Source organism: Protopterus annectens, chromosome 9.part0, assembly GCF_019279795.1.
Source record: "Protopterus annectens isolate FY-2018-M chromosome 9.part0, PAN1.0, whole genome shotgun sequence".
In the NCBI taxonomy this organism is placed as follows: Eukaryota; Metazoa; Chordata; order Ceratodontiformes; family Protopteridae; genus Protopterus; species Protopterus annectens.
This window is the reverse complement of record NC_056743.1, coordinates 1076960087-1076981257: the sequence shown is the minus strand read 5'-3', so window position 1 is coordinate 1076981257 and position 21171 is coordinate 1076960087.

Here is a 21171-nt window from a genome sequence, read left to right as displayed (position 1 = left end):
AAAACATTTCATCACTTTTTTTATCTTACATCTACAAATAAGGCAAGATAATTTAATTATAACATTTGTAATCAGACCCCCAACATTCCTTCTCTTCTCATTCCACAATCCACACTATCAAACACAGACAACAGCTTTTCAGAGGTTCATAGGTTCATAGGTTGATACTAGGCTATCTGCCCTAGGGCATTTATAAGCCTAGCCAGAGTGTGTTTGGCTTTCGCCACCCTTTTAGATTAGTTGACTGCACCTCTGTATAGTAGGTCACAGAAGATAGCCCTTTTAAGGTTAGTTTACTGTGCCTCTGTCTAGTAGGGACACAGAAGAGATCCCAGGGGTAAACCTACGATCTCCCATCCACTCGTCAAGATTTCTTTTGAAGAGGGTCATTGAGGGGCTCTGCCTAACATGGATTGGGATTTTGTTCCAGAGTGAGGGGAGCCTCTGGGATATGAATCTGTTCCTCCAGCATGTCCTATTTATATCTGTGCTGAGGTTTAAGTCCCTGGAAAGTGTAGCTCTAAGGGATTTGGATTTCCTGAGGTGGAGCATGTCCATTAATTCTGGGTTGGACATGGCTTTATACGTCAGGCACAGATCGCCTCTGAGTAGGCGGTAAGCAACTGAGTAGAGCTGGAGTTTCTTTAGCCTAACTGTGTAGGGCATCTGTTTGAGTCCCTTGATCCTGTTGGTGAGGTACTTTTGGGATCTTTCCAGTTGCTGCAGGTGTCGGGTAAGGTACATCCCGAATGGGGCATTGTATTCAATTATGGGCCTGATGAGTGATGAGTAGAGGGGCACAATGACCTCTCTTGATCTAGATGTGAACCCTTTCATGATAAGGTGGGCTATATAGAAGGTCTTTCTAACCACTTTGGCAATGTGATCATGAAAGGAGAGATTGCTATCTACTTGGGTCCCCAAATCCCTAATTACTTCTTCCGTACTTAATGGATTACTACCTATGTGGTAATTTGTGGGCACTTTGTTTTTCCCAAAGGGGATGACTATGCACTTTTTGGCATTTAGCTTTAGGCCATGGCTCTGGCACCAGTTATCCGTCTCTGTGAGACCCTTTTGGAGGATGCTTGTGTCAGTCGGCAAGTCGATTATGGCACCCAGTTTGCAGTCATCTGCGAACTTGGTCAGCCATAGTCCTCCCGTGTTAGCCTGTACCTCAGAGAAATATATACCGAACAAGAGAGGTCCCAGGACTGAGCCTTGTGGGACACCACTTGTAACTGGTTTAGAGTCTGACATGGCACCTGCAATTCTAATCATGTGGGTTCTATCCCTGAGCCAGTTTGCAACCCATCTTGTGACATAGGGGTTGATATTTAAGCTGGTGAGCTTATTTATGATGCCCAAGTGGGGTATTGTGTCGAAGGCTTTTGCGAGGTCCAGGTAGGCTGTGTGGACTACCTTCCCTTCATCTATGGCCTTGGTGACTGTTTCAAAGAAGTCGACCAGGTTCAAGAGGCAAGATCTGCCCTTAACAAAGCAGAATTGGGTAGGATCCAGTGTTTGGAGGTTCCCAATGTCTTTGTTTATGATTTCCATGATGATACGCTCCATAGCTTTGCAGACCAGGCTAGTCAGGCTTATAGGGCGATAGTTTCCGGGGTCTGTTGTGGCACCACCTTTGTGGAGTGGGACCACTGTTGCTGTACGCCATTTCTTGGGTACATATCCTGTAGTAAGGCTGAGATTGAACAGTGACTTTATATGAGGGTTCAGTTCTTCTTGGAGCTCGTGTAAGACACAGCCGGGTCACCGTCCGGTCCCATTGATGCTGTGTTTTTTGCTTTGGAGAGGGCAGCTCTCATCTGTGCATCTGTGATGTCAGCGAGACTACACTCTGTTGGGATAGACATTTGCTCTTTTGGGGGGGAAGGGGGGGGGAGAAGTTTGCACTGAACCTGTCTGCCAGGATGTTGGCAATGTCTGTGGGTTCAGTGTATTTTTTGCCATTTTGCACTAACTCAGAGCATATCTGGGAGTTGCCACCCAGGTTCCTGACATAACTAAAGAAGGCCTTGTGATTATCTTTAGCGTCTTGTGCAATTTTTCTTTCGAAGCTGGCCTTAGATGATTTTATGAGGGATCGTAGTTTCTTGCTAGTACTGATCAGAGATGCCTTCCCTTTTTGGGATTTTGCTCTATCATGTAGTACCTTCCTCCTTCTGTTGTATAGCTTATTTATGGCTGGGGTCCACCAGACAGGTCTCCTGCCTTTGGAGGAGTGAGTCTTGGTTTTATTTGGGATAGCACGATCCATGCATTCCTGTAGGTGTCCATAGAATGCGTTTGTAAAGGATTCTGCGGTTTGGGCCGTATTTTCCACTGGCCCGGGGGATTTGAAGGATTCCAGCTTGGTTTTGAGACGTGTGAAGTTTGCTTTTGAGAAGTTCTTCACCGTGGTTTCCTTGGCTGGGGGTGGGGACGGGATATGGATGTCCAGTGAGATTAATTTATGGTCAGATCTTACCAATGAGGGCTATACCTCTGGTATGGAACATAGAGTCACCATGTTGGTGATGATCAGGTCCAATATGTTTTCCCCTCTTGTCGGAGTGGTGACCAGTTGTTCCATAGCATTTGAGTTTATAAATGCTAGGAACCGTTGGGCGAGGGTGTTGGGGCTTGAGTAGTGCTCCCGGCCTATGTTTGGGTAGTTGAAATCACCCAATATAATGGTGTTTGGAGAGACCTTCATATTCTCCAGTGTTCTCAGGAAAGCTGAGTGGGGTTCCTGAGTTTGGGAGGGTGGTCTGTAGCAGGCTACAAACAGAAAGGCAGTTTTTCCCACTGTTAGTTGCACATGGATGGTCTCCAATGCTTTGTGCAGTGCCACTAACCTGGAGGTGTGGGTATCTTTGATGAATATGGATACTCCCCCTCCTTTTCTGGTTCGGTCCGAGTTTTGGGGCCGAAAAGCATGGTATGAGGTATAACCTGGCAGTGCTGGGGTGCTCTCGGGAGTCTTGAACCAGGTTTCTGTTACTGCACAGCTATCAATAGTCTCCATACTGAGGAGAGCCTCGAGTGCGTGCATCTTGAGGTTTAGACTTCTGGCGTTGAGCAGCATTACCCTTAGTTTCTTTTTCCTTGTGTTGTCTATGGAGTTGGGTTTGTCTTTTGAGCCTTGCCTAAAAAAGGCACTATGGAGTGGCAAGAGCTTTAGCCAGTATTCGAAAGCCCAGAGGTGACAGGTGCAAGCTGTCCCTAGTGAAGCAACGTGGCTTGTCGAGCATGTCATCCCAGGCTGACAGACACTGGATCCCCTTTGAATGACACCAATACTTTAGCCAATTGTTAAAATTGATAATTTTGTCTTTATACTGTGGCATCATTCTTGATGAGGGTAAGATGCTACTCAAAGTCAGGGTAATACCGGCCTGGGCTACATGATCAGAGAGCTCCTCTATGTCTCTTTTCATGTAGTCCAGGGAGGTATGTCTCAGGTCATTCACACCAGCATGGACAATGACGGAGTCATATTTGTACTTGCTTTGGAGTGACCTGAGTGCTTGTGTTATGTGGCGGATCCTGGCACCCAACAGGCAGCTTACAGTAACCTTCTCCTTGTTCAGCCTGGTGAGTGGGACATCAGTGTGTCTGAAAATAGAGTCACCTATTACAAGTGTATTAGGTGTGTTGTTTAGCCTTAAGGGCTGTGTCTGTGTGGCACACTGACTTTGTGAACTATGTGATACGTGGGTATTGTTGTGGGGTAGCGGTTGCTTGGATGTCTGCTTTGGAGGTCTCTGCTGCTTGGGCAGATTTTTATTTAGAGCCTCCGAGTATGTTTTTGTGTGTTTATGTGTTTGGTTTGCTGTTGCAATAGGTCTATGTGAGACTGGATTTCTGGTGTGTGTGGTTACCTTCTCCTCCTGACTGACTGCGCCAGTACTGGGGTGAGAGAGCTCAGCCTCCAGTTTGGCTATATAGTTGCATCTCTCACATATATTTGAGCTTATTGGGAGGAGGAGACGGTGGTCTGTGTACATAAGGCAGTTGTAACATTGCCTCAAGATTCCCAGATTCACCAGCTGGACTGGAGAGTAAACCCAAAACTGACTTTTGGACATGCCAGAATAGTATAAGGAACTACTTTTTGACTGATCAAAAAGGACCAATAGGGAGTCAAGTACTTAAAGGGAGTATAAGAGGGTGTAGTGCTTTAGTTTATTAGTGCTTACTTATAAGATTACTTATACGAGCAACTGCAGGGCTTTAGAATGAAAATAGAGTGCTTACTTTGAGATTTAGAACAGTTCTAAGGGAAGAGCAGACTTTGTGGAGCCGGGAATAGTTTAAACCCGTTTAAGCGGCGCTGCCCAATGCTGCACTATGCGCAAAACCACGCAAATGTGGGTTTTAAAGCAGGAAAACTGAAAGAGATAGGAATTGACCCAAAACGGCCAATAAGCTACTAGTTTCAGGGCTGAGACCACTCCTCCAGGGACAGATAGGCTGCTCAAAGCTCCCCACTCTCACTGGTGAACAGAGAAGCTTCCTCCTATCCAAGTAAGGATATGGGCAACACAGGAAACTATACCACAGTCCGGAATTCAGCAAAACCTGAAATCTGGACTAATCTAGTTCAGCAAAGGCAGGAAAAGAGAATATTTTTTTTGTTTTTTTCAGGAAACAGCAGAAAAACACACAGAAAACAGTGTAAATGCTATAAACAGGCTAGCGCACTTTAGTGTGTAGCCTACAACAGTTATACAATACAAAAACGACTTAAATTGATATAAAACAAGTGCAAAAACTGTAAAAAGCAGAAGGCAAATGCAATTTAAACTTTTTAAAGCACAGATCAGTTAGAAATTCGCTTTTTAGGCAGGAAAAGGCATTCAGAGCAAAAAAACAGAGAAAAAATACTTAAATCTGGAAAAGTCTCTCTTGGGTCTCTCTGTTGCCTGCATCACTCTGCAGGACACCACAAGGAGCTGTGCGGAGTTGTATACTGGTGCAAAACCGCGCAAATGTGGGTTTTAAAGCAGGGAAACTGAAAGAGACAGAAATTGACCCAAAACGGCCAATAAGCTACTAGTTTCAGGGCTGAGACCACTCCTCCAGGGACAGATAGGCTGCTCAAAGCTCCCCACTCTCACTGGTGAAAAGAGAAGCTTCCTCCTATCCAAGTAAGGATATGGGCAACACAGGAAACTATACCACAGTCCAGAATTCAGCAAAACCTGAAATCTGGACTAATCTAGTTCAGCAAAGGCGGGAAAAGAGAATTTTTTTTTTCAGGAAACAGCAGAAAAACACACAGAAAACACTGTAAATGCTATAAACAGGCTAGCGCACTTTAGTATGTTGCCTACAACAGTTATACAATACAAAAACTACTTAAATTGATATAAAACAAGTGCAAAAACTGTAAAAAGCAGAAGGCAAATGCAATTTAAACTTTTTAAAGCACAGATCAGTTAGAAATTCGCTTTTTAGGCGGGAAAAGGCAGTCAGAGCAAAAAAACAGAGAAAAAAATACTTAAATCTGGAAAAGTCTCTCCTGGGTCTCTCTGTTGTCTGTATCACTCTGCAGGACACCACGAGGAGCTGTGCGGAGTTGTATACAATAACAAACTTTTTAAATCACAGAATCGCTAAAAAAACTGGCGTTTTAGGCGGAATTAGTTAAGACATCAAGTAAAGCAGAAAAGTGATACTTAATCACTCCAAAGTCACTCTTTCATCTCTCTGCTGCTGTAGACTCTGCAGAACACCTGGAAGGCACTTTCTGAGCGGAATACAAGCGTAAAAATTGTGCAAATGAGGCTTTTATAGCAGGGAAGTGAAAGAGATAGAAATTAGCCCAAAAAGGCCAATAAACTACTAACTTCTGGGCTGAAACCACTCCTCCAGGAACAGATAGCCTGCTTAAAGCTCCCCTCTCTCACATTTGAACAGAGAAACGTCCTTCTATCCAAGTAAGGTATGGCAACACAGAAACTTGTAACACAGCCCTGGATTCAGCAGTAACATGAAAACTGGACTATACTAGTTCAGAAAGGTGAGAAACAAGTATATATATATATATTTTTTCCAGAAAATAGAGCAGATACAATCAAAACAACACTTTACCCAATTAACCAGTTAAAAAGCTTAAAACTGAGCCCTGTTCCAGCAGTCTTCAATCAGACAAGTTCTAACTGCACAGTCCTGCCACTAGGGTACAGAGAAACCTTCTCCAAAAAAGACAGCCTGGATCAGTGCACAAGTTATACAAACAAAGCTAGATCCAGCCGGCCTGAATCTAGTCTATGCTACAGCAAACAAGGCGTACCGATTTCAGAAAGAAACAGTTCAAGTAAGCATACGCAATGAGCCTTTAACCAGAAATTCCCAGCTCAGAAGGGCAGAATCTAGCCTCTCCTCCTCCCACAAGAGTGCAGACCACAAACCTTCTTAATGTAAAATAACTGGCCTGAAGCCCAAGTCCTTAACCTAGAACTAATACACTTTTAGAATAACAGACACTGAGCCTTCAATCAGCAGTTCCCAATTTAGAAGGATGTACGCTACCTGTCCTGCCACAACAGTGCAGACCACAAACCTTCTTAATGTAAAACAACTGGTTTGAAGACCAAGTGCTTAAACCAAGAGCCTTAGAATAACAGTTACAATTTAATCAGGCTACTAACAAGCAGTAATAAAGGCAGCAGAATAAATTCAATTGAGTACTTTTAAGAAGAGGCAAAAGCAAAATAAGGTAATAAAGTAGGAAGAAACACAAATACAGTAAGGCAGATGAAGTGCAATTTTTTTTTGAGATGGAGGAAACCGAGCAGATTAAGATACTATAGGGGAATGCCCTTCCCAAGTGCTCTCTCTGTATACCACAGAGGAGATGGGACTGGTAGGAGTATCCAAAATCAAAATATGATCTTACTGTACTCAGTTGAGTGAGCAAATGAGATGGGTCCAGGAGGAGTGTGCAAAAAGAGATTTACAGTAGGGGCAGGCAATTCCAAAGCCACCAAGATTAACACCACAACAAGAAACGGGGGGGGGGGGATGGAGAACTAACTGCAGAGAGACAGAGACACAGTATTTACAGAATCAAAGACACACAATATTTACTGACTCAAATCTTAAATAAGTGCAGAAAAATATACTTAAATCAGCTTGTGTCCAGTTGATATATGCAGACAAGTCTCAGTAGCCAGCAACTCGATTTAAAATGATTACTAGAAATGTAACCAACACAAATTTTAATGCTAGCAGAAACCCCCAAGCTAACTAACACTAACAAAGGAATTTCAAAGCAGTCTAACAACTTTCAGTGAGCTCAGATGGCTACACTTTTTCACACTTCAGGCAGCTTAACTGCAGAGAGACAGAGACACATTATTTACAGAATCAAAGACACACAATATTTACTGACTCAAATCTTAAATAAGTGCAGAAAAATATACTTAAATCAGCTTGTGTCCAGTTTATATATGCAGACAAGTCTCAGTAGCCAGCAACTCAATTTAAAATGATTCCTAGAAATGTAACCAACACAGATTTTAATGCTAGCAGAACCCCCCAAGCTAACTAACACTAACAAAGGAATTTCAAAGCAGTCTAACAACTTTCAGTGAGCTCAGATGGCTACACTTTTTCACACTTCAGGCAGCTTAACTGCAGAGAGACAGAGACACAGTACTTACAGAATCAAAGACACACATTTACTGACTCAAATCTTAAATAAGTGCAGAAAAATATACTTAAATCAGCTTGTGTCCAGTTGATATGTGCAGACAAGTCTCAGTAGCCAGCAACTCGATTTAAAATGATTACTAGAAATGTAACCAACACATATTTTAATGCTAGCAGAAACCCCCAAGCTAACTAACACTAACAAAGGAATTTCAAAGCAGTCTAACAACTTTCAGTGAGCTCAGATGGTTACAGTTTTCACACTTCAGGCAGCTTAACTGCAGAGAGACAGAGACACAGTATTTACAGAATCAAAGACACACAATATTTACTGACTCAAATCTTAAATAAGCGCAGAAAAATATACTTAAATCAGCTTGTGTCCAGTTCATATATGCAGACAAGTCTCAGTAGCCAGCAACTCAATCTAAAATGATTCCTAGAAATGTAACCAACACAGATTATAATGCTAGCAGAAACCCCCAAGCTAACTAACACTAACAAAGGAATTTCAAAGCAATCTAACAACTTTCAGTGAGCTCAGATGGCTACACTTTTTCACACTTCAGGCAGCTTAACTGCAGAGAGACAGAGACACAGTACTTACAGAATCAAAGACACACATTTACTGACTCAAATCTTAAATAAGTGCAGAAAAATATACTTAAATCAGCTTGTGTCCAGTTGATATGTGCAGACAAGCCTCAGTAGCCAGCAACTCGATTTAAAATGATTACTAGAAATGTAACCAATACATATTTTAATGCTAGCAGAAACCCCCAAGCTAACTAACACTAACAAAGGAATTTCAAAGCAGTCTAACAACTTTCAGTGAGCTCAGATGGTTACAGTTTTCACACTTCAGGCAGCTTAACTGCAGAGAGACAGAGACACAGTATTTACAGAATCAAAGACACACAATATTTACTGACTCAAATCTTAAATAAGTGCAGAAAAATATACTTAAATCAGCTTGTGTCCAGTTTATATATGCAGACAAGTCTCAGTAGCCAGCAACTCAATTTAAAATGATTCCTAGAAATGTAACCAACACAGATTTTAATGCTAGCAGAACCCCCCAAGCTAACTAACACTAACAAAGGAATTTTAAAGCAGTCTAACAACTTTCAGTGAGCTCAGATGGCTACACTTTTTCACACTTCAGGCAGCTTAACTGCAGAGAGACAGAGACACATTATTTACAGAATCAAAGACACACATTTACTGACTCAAATCTTAAATAAGTGCAGAAAAATATACTTAAATCAGCTTGTGTCCAGTTGATATATGCAGACAAGTCTCAGTAGCCAGCAACTTGGTCACTGTCTCAAACAATTCCCAACAGCAATTCCAACAATATATTTAAGGAAAGGTTTAAAAAATTCCTCCATAAGATAACTAGTTTCAAATGTTTTAACAAACCCCAGTGACTCCCTATCCCTTCCTAACACCTTCCATACTGTAAATCCATTACTAGGCCTAATCCATGGAACAACCGCTATACCCTATACTTCATGAAAAGTCCTAGTATTTCAGCAAGGTGTATTACTGTCCATGCCCTCATACCTCATCCTGCTCCCCTGTACCCACATATAATATCATTCTTTTACCCACCCTACCTAACAACTTATAAATACTATGTTTTAACTCTTATATTCTCGGTCCTTGCAGTTGCAAATATCATGGGTATCTTGCTATTTCCTAATGACTCCCTAATGAAATGTTGGCACTCGAAATGACAAGTGTTGACAAGACAAAAAAAAAAAAAAGACCGAAAACACAGGAAAAAAGCAAATCTCAAAGATCATTCTTCTCCCTTTACCTTCTTTTTTACAGGGGGGGCAAGCCCCCTTCTGCATCCTCTGATGTGGGGGACATGTCCCCTGTACACCCTGAATTTATATTTACTAACTCTGATATTGACATATCTCAGAGAAAAGGGAATACTCTAAGAACAGTCCATCTTGGTATATCCAAGTCCGTTTTTCGCCCATTCAGTCTTCATGTTTTGCTACTAGCTCTATTGGGTCCCAACATTTCTTAGGTGCATAATAGACTAACAACCACTAGAGCCATTAAAAGCCTAGCCATGTAACCCAAATATGACCCACAAATTAGATTTATATTTGATTTACAGGGCGTGATTTACTGACTGCCTCTGCCCATTGGAGACACTGGAGTCAGACTGGGGTGAATTTCTGATTATCCATCCACTGGTCCAAGTTGCACTTAAATAGGGATAAGGAGGAACTCTGCATCACATGAATGGTGAGCCTGTTCCAGAGAATGGGAATTCTGTGAGAAACATCTGTCTCTCCAACATGTCCTGTTTATGTTGCAAGCAAAATTTAGGTCTTTTAATCTAGCAGTTCTGATGCTGTTTGTTTTGCGGATGTGCAAAAGGTTCAATAAAAAAAGTTCCAGGGATGCCTTGAATATGAGGCAAAGATCACCTCTCAGAAGTCTGCATGATACCGAGTAAAGAGACAGGGCTTTGAGGTGATCAGATAAGAACATTGTGTTTACTCCCTGCATTCTTTATGTAAGGAACCTTTGTGAATGCTGTATTTGCAAAGTGGGCATTATATGATGGGCATTATGAGGACTGAGTACAGCGGTACGATAACCTCTCTGGACTTAGATGCCATGCCCTTGCTTATAAGTTGAGCTAAACAGAATGATTTTCTTACTACCTTGGACATATGTTGGTTGAAGGCTAGGCTACAATCTACATGAGTTTCTAGATCTCTGACTAGTGAATTAACTTTTAAGGGTGTTTTATTGATGACACAGGTGGCAGACTTCCCAAAAGGTACTATAATACATTTCTTGCTACTGAGTTTTAAGCCATGGCTTTAACACCAAGTGTTTGCCTGCATTAGACCTTCCTGAAAGGTGTTCTCATTTTGGAGGTATTCAATGACTGCTCTCACTTTGCAATCATCTGCAGACTTGGTTAGCCAGAGGACTTTGACATTGGCTTTGACATCTGAGAAGTAGATGCCAAAGAGGAGTGGGCCTAGCACAGAGCCCTAGGTGACTCCACTAGTGACCATCCTCTTTGTGGAGGTAGCTTCACTGATTCTAACTTCATGTGTCCTACGGGTGAGCCAGCTAGCTATCCACCATGTTATAAAAGGGTTTAAACCTAGTTCTGTAAGTTTGTTGACAATATCTGAGTGGGGTATTGCATCAAATGCCTTGGCCAGATCTAGGTAGGCAGTATGCACAATTTTCCCCTCATCCATTGCCTTAGTGGCCTTTTCAAAGACGTCCACCAGATTCATTAAGCATGACCTTCCTTTGACAAAGCTAAATTGGGATAGATCCAGTGTCTGGAGGTCTCCATTGCCCTTGTTGATAATTTCCATGATAATTCCTTCCATGGCTTTGCAAATAAGACTATAGGAAGACTAAAGGGTTTGTAGTTTCCGGGATCTGTTGAAGGTCCTCCCTTATGAAGGGGGATGACCATCACAGTCCTCCTTTCACATGGCACAAAGCCTGTTTACGACTGTAATTAAATAATGACTCCACGGATCCTGATAATTCATATTTTAGACTATTCAGGAGTCATCCTGGAATGTTATTGGAGCCCTTTGAGGCCATGTTCTTGGATTTAGTGAGTACAGCCAGTACATGCTCCCTAGTTATAGTTGGAGGGGTTATGTTTGAGAGTATTATAGGTGGATGGTAGGGGATGAGAGGGTGGTAAAGTTGGAACTGAATTTGTCCATTAACAGGTATGCTATATCGCCAGGCTCAGTGAATATGGCCCCATTAACCACCTGTTCAGCACATTGCTGTGTACTAACCTTGAGGTTTCTGACATAGCTGTAAAATGCCTTATGATTATCTTTCACCAGGAAGGATATCTTAACACAAAATTAGTGTTGCTTGACCTAATTAGCCCTCTAGGTTGCCTATTTACTTTGATGAGAGAGTTTTTACCTTTATGGGAATTACCCTTCCTGATTTTTACCATCATTTGTTTCCTTTTGTATATCCTGCCTAATTTGGGATGCCACCAGGTGGTATGTTTCTGGGGCTAGCTCTGGGTTTACTTCTGGTGGGTACAGCAGCCTCTATACAGCCCTTGACATGGTTGTACAGAGTTTATTTTAACAAACCATCACTCAATAACTGGTAATTTGCCTTGGAGTAGTTCCTAACTATTACTGGTTTAAATGAGATTATGGAGTTGATTTTGATTTTGAAGGAGACAGCTTTGTGGTTGGAACTTAGCAGGAAGGATGAGACACTGGGAAAGGGTGCAGAATTCTCACATATTTGCAAACATGAGGTCCAGTATAATGGAGCCTCTGCCAGGCATATTCACTATTTGGTCAAGAGTGTTTGCATTTATGAAATCCAGGAATCTCTGTGCCTATAGATTTAAGGTGGTGTTGGATTCCCTGTCTATAGAGGGGTAATTAAACTCGCCCATGAGTAGGGTGTTAGGTTGGATGGTAGCTGTCTCCAGTATGTCAAGGTATGCAGGGTAACCTATAGCTGGCTAGATTATGGTTCAGGATTTTGTCTATGGTGGTCTGCACATGGAGGAATGTCAGCATGTCATCCTGTCTGACCACCCTAGAGGTATGCTTGTTACTGATATACATTGAAACATCTCCACCTTTAGCCCTTGTCTGTGCAGCTACTGACCTAAAAAGTGTGGAAGGCACTGAAACCTTGCACTACTGGGGTACTCTCTGCTGCTTTACACCACATCTCAGTAACTGCACAGATAACTATATTCCCAAGTATGAGGAGAGCTTGGAGGGAGAGTATTTTTTTATTTACACTACTGGCATAGAGCAGTATTACCTTGAGGTTCTGTTGAGTTGATTTTGCTATGTCAGTAGGTTTGTCAGTTTTGGCACTGCCTAAAAAAGGCACTATGGGGATGGACAAAGCCTTAACCAGTATTCCAAAGCCTAAACAGGAAAGGTGCAGACCATCTTTGGCAAAGCAATGTGGTCTGCTGACCATGTCCTCACAAGCTGACAATTATTTAATGCTAAACTTATCATCTACTCTGCTGTAACTGTACTCAATGTAAAGTAATTATTTCTTTAGACTACCACAATGTACAAGTCACACTCAGAGCATATACTGTGCTTGCTTTTTTAGAGCGGTTACTAATGTGTTGAAACTGTTGCTTGAAATATTTACTGTTCTCCCTTAGCATATCAGTAACTTGCTGGATTTTGTTTTCTACTGAACTGACCCATCCGAGTTGTTTTGCCCCACTACTAACCTAACCTTCTCACACCTGTTTTTCCTTTTTCCCCCTAGCTCTACTGAGTCATAATCTAGCTGAAACCCTGTTCTTACATCACTGAATTTAAGGCCCCTGCAAGAGCAGCTACCTGGCTACAGTAGAAGAAATACCACTCACATTTTATTTGTACTAAGTATGTTATACCTCGGTTTTCCCAGTGTTTAAACAATATTTTCTCTAGCTTAATTTAAATTGTAAAAGAGAGCAACGCTACCAGGGACAGCAGCCACACAACTCAGCCTGCCTAATGATTTCCCTACAGGCCCCTTTTACTGAGAAGCCCCTGCCTATTTATGGCACCCCATCTGGGTTCCTCGCCATTTTTATTTTATACCTATGTGGCATATATCCCTTCAAGTTAGATTTTTGCCCTTATACCTCACATAATCTTAGCTACCATAGTTTATTTTGGCTATGTGACAAACTACCATATTTTTCTATTTCAGCCATTTCTTTTTGTAAACTCGCTTCTCTGTCTGCGCTAACCACTTCCACATTACCTGCTCACAGGCTCCTCTCCAAACTGTTATACTCATCTTTGGAGATTGTTTTTTGTGTTTTTTCTCAGCATTCTGAGACTTGCACTAACCTGCTCCATTTGCCCTCGTTGCACTCTGGCTCACTTCACTCCCATGATTCCCACCCATGCCCTCTTTCATACATTTATACCTATACATACCACACCCACTTCTTCTGCTCACCTATCAGCCTTGTCAATAAAATTATTGAATTTCATTCTGTCCTAGACACTTACTCTCCTGACATAGCTGTTATAACAGAGACCAGGTTAAAACCTCACATCAAGGACTCTGAAATTACTTTCAGCAGCTATAACATTATAAGACAAGATAGGCTTAGCAAAAGAGGTGGTGGTGTAGCAATCATGTTTAAGGACACACTAAAACTAGAAAAACTAAACTGTACACCTCCAGTCATCCCCAGTTCAGAAATTCTCATCACACGCCTCCTAATAAATCCTCATAGAACCATAATTATCATAGCCACATATCTGCCTCCTGGCAACAACCTTCCCAGCATAGAATGTCTCCTCTCATGGTCTGCCTACACATTCAGTCAAGAAACTATCATCCTAGGTGACTTTAATCTAGACTGGCTCACCTGCTCTTAAAACTGCCCTACCAACTTTATTAATCTATACAATTTCTCCCAACTTATAAACTGTCCTACTTGCACCGACAAACACTCTAAAAAAGAGTCACTACTGGACATGATATTAATTAACAAACCAATCCTAAGTGACCAAGCCGACTGCCTTCCTACCAGTCTTAGTTATCATGCCTCTACATTTCTACTCAGAAAAATAATTCATATTCAGTCATACAATCCCTTTATATATATCCGCAGTAAGAAACATTTCTCATCCGAATTATTCAATCTATTACTAAAATGCTGTGATTGGTCCCCATTAAAAAACCTAAACCTGGACCTTGCAGTTGAATTTTTTAACAACAAATTTCTTGAAATACTAAATCGCCTAGCCCCCACCAGAAAAATACTGCCATGGCTTTCCCATGAGGCTAAACAACTAGTTAAACAAAGAGACAGAGCCAGGGTTCTATACCTATCCACCAAAGATAAATCAGACCTCACCACTTATCAGCAACTAAGAAACTATACTAAGAAAAAAATTAAGAGTGATAAAAAGCACTGCTTCCAAACCTCTCAACAAAAGTTCCTTCGCAACCCACAAAAATTCTGGCAAACAGTCAACTTCCTCCTCAACCCTGGTAAATTAACCACCCCCACTCTTTCATGTTTATATTACATTATCGACTGATGAAAAGAGCGAATGCTATTTCATCGAACCGATAATGTCTAAAGTCTTAAACAGTGAAGACATGGAACAGCAAATTATTTCCCAGGGAAAAAAATTTGCTGCACCGCAAAAAAAACCAACCCCCCCCCCCTTAAAACATAAACCAAGTAGGGGCCTTTGCCTGCCACACACCTAGCTCCTTACACCCCCCCTACTTAAATAGATCAACTTCAAGATTGCACCATAGTGGAGGAAATGGCTAAGTCCCGAAGACAAGGCCCACGGTTGTTTTTCCCTGGGAAAAAAAAACAATGTTCCGTGACTTCGCTGTTTAGGTCTTTTGACATTATCGGTTCAATGAAAGAGCGCTCACTCTTTTTAACAGCTGATAATGAAATACAGACCCACTCCTTCCACAACCAATACCTCCACACACTTAGCCTCGTAGTTTAACTCACATTTTATTAACTCAATCTCTTCCCTCCTTGCCAACCACAATCAACTGCCCCTCACACTCCCCATCTTTAGGCTCTAGTTCCACTAACTCCTTATCCTTTAAACCAATTCAAACATTGTACATTAAAAAGCCTCTAAGCAAACTAAAACCTTGCTGCCTGGCTGCCGATCCACAACCAAACAAATTCCTAAAAATTGCTGCTCCATCCATTGCCTATCCTATCTCTATATTAATCATTCTATCTCCGGATAATATGTGCCCCTCCTCTGGAAAGTCGCTCACATCATCCCCCTCCACAAGGGTGGCCCCTCTAGAGAAATCTCAAACTACTGCCCCACAGCGATCTTCCCACCCTTATCCAAACTGCTAGAGAAATGTATTCAGCTACAACTCCTAAACCACCTCACCACTAACAACCATCTATCAGATTCTCAGCATGGCTTTAGACCCCAATATAGTACAAACACAACCTTGTTATCCTTCACTAATACTATTCACCACCTTATGAACAATGGAAGCTACACTCTGCAATTTTCCTGGACATGTCAAAAGCTTTTGACGTCATTTCTCACCAACTACTACGAAACAAACGCGTTACATACAATCTCAGTCCAGCATCCCTGTCATGGTTTCTCAGTTATCTATCAAACCATTAACAGGTTACTAAATGGGAAAACGAACACTCCTCTCTACTACCAGTAGCCACTGGTGTACCCCAAGGTTCAATACTTAGCCCTCTTCACTTTATTATATTTACTAATAACCTTAATACAGCAACACAACTTGTCTCAATCATACAATATGCAGATACTTCTCTTATCTGCTCTGCCCCTTCCCCACAAGAACTAAAACAAAAGATGCAAAAAGCTTTCAAGAAGTTGAAATACTCTTATCAAACCACCAACTCATTTTAAACCCAAATTAGACAAAATTAATAATCTTCACAAACAAAACTACCAAGTCCAATTAACTACCATTCTCTGTTCACTCCACAAATGGTACCATAACTGAGATAACAAACCAGGCCAAACTGCTAGGTATTACAATAAATGACCATCTCAAATTTGATATTCACAATTCCCAAACAATCAAAAAAGTCAGTTCCAAGCCTGGTGCTCTCTACAGAGCTAAAGCTTACTTAACACCCCAAGCCAGACTAGCCACAGCTAGATCTCAACTACTCTCTATACTTCTCTACTGCTGACATATCTTTACCAACTTAAGAAAGGCTGACCTGCACAACCTTGAATCCTGCTACAACAAAATTGCAATGTTTGCCACAAACCATCCCCATAAAACCAATCATTGTTCCACTCTTCTTCAACTTAGCTGGCTAGAACTTCCAAACCTGTTAACCTTAAACCAACTTACCCTCGCCCACAAAATCATACACACCCTCATAGCTACTCCACAATTACTACCTTACTCCAACTGCAGGTAAACAGCAGGTCCCTTAGGTCTTCCAATAGGCCACTGCTCAGAATAACAGTCACATAACTACCATGGTGACTCCTTCTACTCAAAGTAGCTAAGTCTTGGAATGCTCTGCCCCTAAGTATACAATGCACCCCCCTGCTACTCTTCATTTAAAACAAAAATAAAAGAACACGTTAATCACAACTGGCTTTGCCCCTGTAGTCCCCCGGGATAACTCCTCTCTCCTATGCTCATTTTGTATCTCACCTACACTCTTTTCCTCTGTTACAGCTCAGTGGCTAGTAGTCCTCAAATGTTACAATCAAATGGCTTCCTCACTGCCTTTTTGCTCTGTACATATTTAAATAATCCAAAATCTCAGTGATTACTTTCTATAACACTGACACATCTCTTTTCAGTTAGGTCTGCTCTCTGCCTGTTATCAGTTTTTACTTAGTTATCCAGATCCCTGTGATTTACATTTATAATATTGTAGCTATAATGAAGAATATTATCTAATCATTTTGTTTGCAAAACGTTGCATGGTAATTATTTTTTGATTCTTACTAATGTATTTGTGTATATCTTTATCTGTCTTGTATTTTCTGGAGCTTTTCTCCCCGAGTCTCCACTGAAAACAGCCCACCAGCCCAGTTGGACACTACCTGGTAAATAAATAAATAAAATTATTGGATCCCCTCAGAATGACACCAAAAAGACAGCCAGTTGTTGAAATCAATACTTTTTTACTCATATTGTGGTATCATCCTCAGTGATAGTAATATGCTGTTCAGTGCCAGGCTCATAGCAGCCTGAGACAAATAGGTTGAAAGGTCCATAATGTCTGTCTTCATATAATCCAGGGAGGTACATTTCATGTCATTTACACCTACATGGACTATGATGGAATCATACTGGTACCCGTAGTGTGCTGACTTGAGTGCATGTGCGATTTGGTGGATCCCAGCTTTGTTTGTGCAGGCTAATAGGAGTGCTTTTATTTTGCAGATTGAGCTAAACAGTACTAAATTCTACTAACTTGAATGTTTACACAATACCGAATTCTAGTAGATCTGTAGGTATTGCCACTCGAGGCCCAACTAGCTACTCTAAGCTTGTTGGTGTACAAGGTATTTGCACTATATTGCAGCTTTACAGGCTACAGTTTTATTGATCGTTCTACACAGAAAATTTGCTTTCTAGGTGTTTGCTACTGTACAGGGTACTGATAACTAATGTAAACATGCAAAATGTATAGCAGCACAGGAAAAAAAAAAAAAATGGAAAACTAAATAATGTGCCTTCTGGCCAATAAAATGACTACACTAGGAGTCCTTTTGTCTATTTCCCAACTCAGACAGACCAGGCAAACACCTCCTGCCACAAGATGAATAAACTTGAGGCCTCAATGTAAAAATACAGTAGAGGAGACCCACAAGTGCAATGCTAGCACAAACTACTTAAATAACTAACTGAAAAACCCTTGCTAAAGGTAATTTCAAGACAGTAACAGTGAGTGAAGGGCAATGTTTTTTTTTTTTTTTTTTTTTTTTTAAATACAAAAAATTCAGTGCAAATGCATACATAAAAACAGGAAGGAAAATGAGTAGGAGACAGTATTTTGTAAAGGAAGTTTACGCAAGAGCAATACAGGTTTGCTGGGTGGGATAAGTACATAAGTAGCTTGCATAAGCATTTTGCATATTGCATATGCAGTAGGTTGATTTCTTTGAAACAGTCACCAAGGCCATTGACGAGGGGAAGGTGGTCCACACAGCCTACCTGGACCTCGCAAAAGCCTTCGATACAATACCCCACTCTGGCATTATAGATAAGCTCACCAGCTTAAATATAAACCCCTATGTCACTAGATGGGTTGCAAACTGGCTCAAGGACAGAACCCACATGGTTAGAATTGCTGGAGCCATGTCAGACTCCAAACCAGTTAAAACTGGCATCCCACAAGGCTCAGTCCTGGGATCTCTCTTGTTTGGTATATATTTCTCGGAGGTACAGGCCAACACAGAAGGACTGTGGCTGACCTAGTTCGCAGATTACTGCAAACTGGGTGCCATAATTGACTCTCCAGCCGACACAAGCATCTTCCAAAAGGGCCTCATAGAAACAGACAACTGGTGCCAGAGCCATGGCCCCAAGCTAAACGCCAAAAAGTGTATAGTCATCCCCTTTGGCAAAAACAAAGTGCCCACAAATTACCACATAGGTGGTAATCTATTAAGTACAGAAGAAGTAATTAGGGACCTGGGGACCCAAGTTGATAGCAATCTCTCATTTGACAATCACGTGGCCAAAGTGGTTAGAAAAACATTTTATATAGCCCACCTAATCATGAAGGGATTCACATCTAGATCAGGGGAGGTCATTGTGCCTCTTTACTCATCCCTCATCAGGCCCATAATTGAGTACAATGCCCCTTTTGGGATGTACCTTAGCAGACATCTGCAACAACTGGAAAGACCCCAAAAGTACCTCACCAAGAGGATCAAAGGGCTCAAACAGATGCCATATGCTGCCCGGTTAAAGAAACTCCAGCTCTACTCAGTGGCATACCGCCTGCTCAGAGGCGATCTGTGCCTGATGTATAAAGTCATGTCCAACCCGGAATTAATGGACATGCTGCACCTCAGAAAATCCAAATCCCATCGAGCTACGTGCTCGAGAGACTTGAACCTCAGCACTGAAATAAATAGGACATGCTGGAGGGACAGATTCATAACCAGAGGCTCCCTTCACTCTGGAATAAAATCCCAGTCCAGGTTAGGCAGAGTCCCTCATTGACTCTCTTCAAGAGGAATCTTGATGAGTGGATGGGAGATCGTAGGTTTATCCCGGGTATCACTTCTGTGTCACTGTTGGACAGAGGCACAGTATACTAACCTCGAAAAAGGGCATAGCAAAATTAATTTAAAATGGGCGGCGAAAGCCAAACACACTCTGGCTAGGCTTATAAATGCCCTAGGGCAGATAGCCTAGTATAAACCTATGAACCTATAACAGTCAATAGCAATGAAAGAGGAGAAGGGAGAGACTTTGGAAATCATATCATCATAATGGGTGGAGGTCAGAGACAAGGCCATATTATAAAACAACAACAGCAAAATGTTCATGTAACTAGCAGGCTAGCTACAGAGGTTAGCAATCAAATAAAGGCAATATTGGAGCTCTTTCAGAACCTTTAGCATAATGTGCTTATAGGGGATAGGCAGACACAGAATCCAAATAAGTAAATGATAAGAAGAGTATAAAAGGACTGAAGCACAAACTGGAACAGAGACAATTCCTCACTACTGAACTTGTACTACAGTTTAAGGCACCAGCCAATGCAGAAATTTACCACTAACACTGTTTATGGAAAAAATGCAGTAATAAATGATTACGGCACAAATCTGGTAGTAGTAGTATCACACAGTTCTGCCACACATGTGAATTAAATTACAAGACTTTGGCCCACCAAGGTTTGAAATACAAACAGATAGCTTTTACAAGTAATTCTACTTGTGGGAATAGAACTGCAGAATAACTAAGCAATCAGAGAGAACGCAGCAGAAAAGTACAAAGTAGTATAACCTCACAGGTCACAAGTGTACTTAAATATTAAAGCAGAATTGAAATTACTAAAATAATTGAATTCTCTTTCATGTTTTTTTTTTTTTTTTTGAAAAGCTGATTACTCATATTTCAAATGGTTTACCTTTCTGAATACTTCAGGTATGTGCTACTTCTGGCTTTGTTCTTGTGCATATATATTTTATAAATATTGCTTATCAAAACAGTATGTGGCCTTATCCTTTAATCTGTCATCAAAACCTTCCTCAGATACTGTCACTTTTTTATAATACTCAAATTATTATTGTACAATGCTAGATTTTGTAATGTTACTTTTACTGAGCTTGTACTCCATGGCTGAGTCTGAAAATGATCCACATGGATCAGTACTCTAGCCTGCTTTGACAGAAAGTTGATGGCTTAGATTAAATAGAGATCATGAAACTTGTTCAAAGATGGTGATGGTGACTGACCACATAGGGGGCAGTGACTGGGCAGATAAGATTAGCTGTTGCAAAACACTTACACACTGACCTTTATTTGAGGAAGTTGAAAGCTAATATCTTAATAGTTTGTACTCAGTTGTACTGAAAGGTTTTCCCAGGTTTTGAGGCTTAATAATGGAAGAGAGTCATCAGTATAGTGCAGTTTGTTCTTTTGGGAACCTTAGGACAAAAATGTCATTGTTGTGTGAGTGCAGGTTATAATGGCTGGTTGGCTGTGAAAGCCTGCTGGCCAGATGAGGAAAAAATCTTCTTTGAGGTACTTAACTGGACCAGGCACAGAATGAGATTTGAATGCTCTTAAGCTGGTGGTAACCATCCTTTTTGTACAGCTGAACAGTAGTATTTGTACATAGTTGGGTGATAAGAGTATTTAGTTTTGAAAGTATGGGAGGACATGGACAGTTACTGGTAGGCCATATTCAGGCTAGGGTCTGAGAATCAACCTACCAATGGCAGATCTACATCACACTAAGAGAAAATGTGAAAGTGTCTGTGCCCAGAA